The sequence below is a fragment of the Peromyscus maniculatus genome, chromosome 2 (genome assembly GCF_049852395.1).
Source record: "Peromyscus maniculatus bairdii isolate BWxNUB_F1_BW_parent chromosome 2, HU_Pman_BW_mat_3.1, whole genome shotgun sequence".
NCBI lineage: Eukaryota > Metazoa > Chordata > Mammalia > Rodentia > Cricetidae > Peromyscus > Peromyscus maniculatus.
Window position 1 is genome coordinate 152,125,140 of NC_134853.1, and position 4,496 is coordinate 152,129,635.

General features: G+C 48.9%; 1 long non-coding RNA gene across 2 annotated transcripts; it reads right to left on the reverse strand.

Annotated features, from left to right (window-relative positions):
• Positions 1-4,496, reverse strand: LOC121827402 (uncharacterized). 2 transcript variants are annotated; one of them, XR_013049378.1, is made up of 4 exons: positions 2,972-4,496; positions 1,498-1,661; positions 1,278-1,349; positions 1-996 (listed from the first exon to the last, which is right to left on the reverse strand). It is a non-coding gene; the product is annotated as an uncharacterized LOC121827402 (long non-coding RNA). The 2 variants fall into 2 exon arrangements; XR_006069683.2 differs by having other exon boundaries at positions 1,498-4,496.

Genomic DNA, 4,496 nt, shown 5'->3' on the forward strand with positions numbered 1-4,496 from the left:
AGAGCATGCCTTTAATCCCAGCACTCGGGAGGCAGAGCCAGGCAGATCTCTGTGAGTTCAAGGCCAGCCTGGTCTACAGAGTGAGTTCCAGGACAGGCTCCAAAACTACACAGGGAAACCCTGTCTCAAAAAACCAAAAAAAAAATTTTTTTTTTAAATAGAAAGTAGGAAGGACATTGGTGGCGCATGCCTTTAATCTCAATGTTTCAGAGGCAGAGGTCCTGTCTGAAGAAGGAGGAGGAGGAGATTGATTTATTATGCATGTGTGATAAATGTACACAAGTGTATGCCGTCCCTGAAGAGGCCAGAAGAGAGTGTCAGATCCCTTGGAACTCGATTTACAGGTCATTGTGAGCCACCTTATGTGGGTGCTGGGAACTGAACCCAGGTCCTCTGCAAGAGCAGTAAGCACTCTTGTTTTTTTGTTTTATTTGTTTTTGTTTTTGTTTTTGAGACAGGGTTTCTCTGTATAGCTTTGGAGCCTGTCCTGGATCTCGCTCTGTAGATCAGGCTGGCCTTGAACTCACAGAGATCCTGAGTGCTGGAATTAGAGGCGTGTACCACCACCACCCGGCGTAGTAGGCGCTCTTAACCCGGAGCTATCTCCAGCCTTTCTAACTTTACAGACATTTTATTGTGTTTATGTATTTATTTATGTGTTAGTGACTGCACAGGTCGGGGCTAGAGGACAACTTACAGAAGTCAGCTCTGTGTGTTCCGGTCATCGAACTCAGGTCCTCAGGCTTGGCAGCAGGTGCCTTTACCCACTGAACCATCCTGCCGGCCCTCAAAACTGTCTCTCACTATCCTGGAGCACGCTGATTCTGCAGACTGGCCAGCAAGTCCCGAGAACTCTTCTCTTGCCTGCAGCCCGGGATGACAGATGTGCTGCCCCAGCTCCTTATGTGGGAACCGGGATCTGAATTCAGGGCCTCTAGACGGAGCCATCTTCCCAGGCACTCTTCCAGTATTTCAGTCTCTTAGTGTCCACATTGCCTTGTGGGTCACAGAAAGAGCAGAGATTGACATGTAAGATTTCCCCCAATTTAGAGGTCACCCCAGAAGTCATCTTGTTGATCTGAAAGTCCCTGTAGTCAGATAAAGAGATTTTATCTACAGAGCGGAGATCCAGGACAGGCACCAAAACTACACAGAGAACCCTGTCTCAGAGAGAGAGAGAGAGGTTTTCGGTCAGCTTCTCCCTGGGAGAGAGAGGTGGGGAGTGTGCCCCCCCTTCCTGCACCTGAGCGCTCAGCCCTAATGCCTCCCCTACTCACAGGGCTAACTCCTCGCTTCTGAGAACCCGGGGTTGGCTCTCTTATCTCCAGACAGACTTCAATTTCCCAGCCCTGTAAGGAGAAGATTGGGTGGAAGGGGAGATGAATCAGCCCCTGACAGCCCCGGGGTGGCATACCTGTCTGCTGCCCCCACAGACATTCCTGGCTCCTGACTCAGGAGGTAGGCGGAGCGAGGGGGGCTCTTGGGAGGGAGACCTACCTTGCAGAAACCTGCCTTCCTCACCCCACACAGAGCAGAGGTGGGGACGGTGTGGGCCCCGAGATGCAGGAGCAAGGCAGCTTAAGGACCCCTAAACATGGCGAGCGAGCTGGCGATGGGTCCCCTCTCACAGTCCTCTTAGAAGGGCTCCTTTCCGCTGGGGCCTGGGGTGGAGGAGATGGATGGCGACCAGGAAAAGGATTTTTTTTTTTTTTTTTGGTTTGTAGAAAGTCCAAAGCAGGAGCAGGCTAGCACAACACAATGCACGCTTCTCGAACGTATTTTTAACTCCCGAAACCCCAACACACAAAACAGACATATGTGTGGCTATTTTAGCTCCAGTGTGTGGAAACAGGAAACCCCAGCCACCTGGGTCCTGCCTGGAGGCAGCTTCCGAACAGCTTGAAAATAACTGGGGTAGTTCCAAGAGTCAGATCCTGTCCCACGCCCAGCACAAGCAGTGGTCTAACCTTGGCTATTAAGTGAAACAGTGAGCCCTGGTTGCCTCATGGGTAAAACATATATGATTCCATGAGGATAAAGACATGAGCATGCCTGCTGGCACAGGTTGATCAGGACAACAGTGGCTATTTCTGCATCCTACTCCCTAAGAAGGATCCGGATGCGGGGAGGGGGTGGGTAGATGGGGTAGCGGGGTAGCGGGTGTTGATCAGAGAGCCATCTTGATGCGAGCATTTGAAATTCAGATTTCCTGGAAAGGCTTGGGATGTTTTGATGTTAAACACTCTCGTGTGTGTGTGTGTGTGTGTGTGTGTGTGTGTGTGTGTGTGTGTGTTGGTGCATGTGTGGGAGTGGGTGCATGTACACATGCATATGTGGATATGTCTGTGAGTGTATGTATATGTGTGAGCGTTATGTATATGTGTATACGTATATGTGTATGTATGTGTATGTTTGTGCATATGTGTGTGAGTATATGTGTACTGTGTAATGCATGTATGTGTGTTTGAGTGTGTGTTTAATGTGTATATGTATGTGTGTATGAGTGTGTGTGTGTGTGTGTGTTCCTGGGGAAGAGCACTTTGCTTTCCTGGAAGAACTCACAGTGGTCTAACAAGGTCTTGGCTTCCCTAAGATGCTTACTTGGTTCTGAGTTAATGTTGGTGTCTGTCGCCTGAACATTTGGGTCTACAGTTTGGTTTTCTTGCTGGTTCAGGGACATGTAAGAGCAGCTCTGGTGTGTTGGTACACACTTTTCATTCTAGTACCTGGAAGGTGGGCCAGGAGGGTAAGGAGTTCAAGGTCACCCCCAGCTGCATACCAAGTTCAAGGCAGCCTAGGCTAATGAGACCCTGTCTGGGGGGAAAAGAAAAGAAGAAAGAAACCGGGCTTTAATGGCTCACACTTCTAATCCCAGCGCTTGGGAGACTGAAGCAGGAGAATAATTACTTGGAGTCTAGCCTGAGCTACATAGTGAGTTCAGGCCAACCCAGGCTTCTGGGTGAAACCTTACTTCAAAAAAGCTGAAACAGGGCTGGAGAGATGGCTCAGAGGTAAAGAGCACTGACTGTTCTTCCAGAGGTCCTGAGTTCAATTCCCAGCAACCACATGGTGGCTCACAACCATCTGTAATGAGATCTGGTGCCCTCTTCTGACCTGCATATATACATGTAGGCAGAACATTGTATACATAATAAATAAAGATATCTTTAAAAAAAAAAGCTGAAACATAGAAAATAGTAGGTATATTTTCTAGATAATTTTATATCGCAAATTCTTCCTGTACCACTCAATTGTTGCTACTTAGATTGAATATCATGTAGCCCAAATTGGCCTCAAACTCCCACTGTAGCTGAGGACAAGTTTGAACTTTTTGATCCTCCTGCCTCCAACTCCCCAGTGCTGGTATAAAAACTGTTGTCACTATGCCAAGCTGGAAAAAAAAATGGCTGTACCCCTTGAGGGGACACTGGCCCACTGGAGCATGTGGCTCTGGCAGGCCCTGGCCCTCTCCCCATTCCCCCAGCCTTGCTGAAAACAGTTAGATGACATTCCCAAAGTGAGCCACCAAGGTCTATTCCCTTATTTGGCCATTTCTTCCTCCTGAGGAATGACCACCAAAGTCCAGCAACCAGAAGCCCTTTTGGTTCATCTAATTAACATACCAATGAAAATGAAACACCTCATCCTACCAGGAGGTTCCCCCTTCACCTTTATAAACCGCCATTTGCCTATGTGCCACGTCTGTCTCCTCTCTGTCCAGAGGCAGTCCTCTGTCCCCTCGGGACAAATATCCCTTGTCCCCTTCCCCTTCTCCCTCGCCCCCTATCTCCTTTACCACCACATTCTAGCAGGTTCTAACACAGACCTCCCCTTTCTCACTTCTTAAGATGACACCTGCGCCAAGCGGTGGTGGCCTTTAGTCCCAGAATTTGGGAGGTGGAGGCAGGTGGAGCTCCTTGAGTTCGAAGCCAGCCTGGTCTACAGAGTGAGTTCCAGGACAGACACCAAAGCTACAGAGAAGCCCTGTCTTGAAAAACAACAAAACAAAACAAAACACACAACAACAAAACTACCTTTTCTGGTCATTTGCTGCTGTGTTTCTGCCCGAGTCAGAAAGCAGCCACTTTAACTTTTCTTCCCCACTTAATAAAGGCTCTCCCTGCGAAAACAGGTGTTTGGGTGTGGTTTACACCTAATCTGGGGTCTGGAAGGGAGCCCCCCCTGTGCGGGAATCTCCTTCACTCCTAATTCTCAGTCCTTTCATAGAAACGTTGCTGAAGTCACCCTAGGAAATGAGAACACACAAGACAAAGCCTGAGTGTTAGGAAACTAACTCTGAGAGGAATCTGATCTGAGCATGGCTTTGTAATTTCCTGAAAGTTAAAAGAACATGATCCAGCCGGGCGGTGGTGGCGCACGCCTTTAATCCCAGCACTCGGGAGGCAGAGCCAGGCGGATCTCTGTGAGTTCGAGGCCAGCCTGGTCTACCAAGTGAGTTCCAGGAAAGGCGCAAAGCTACACAGAGAAACCCTGTC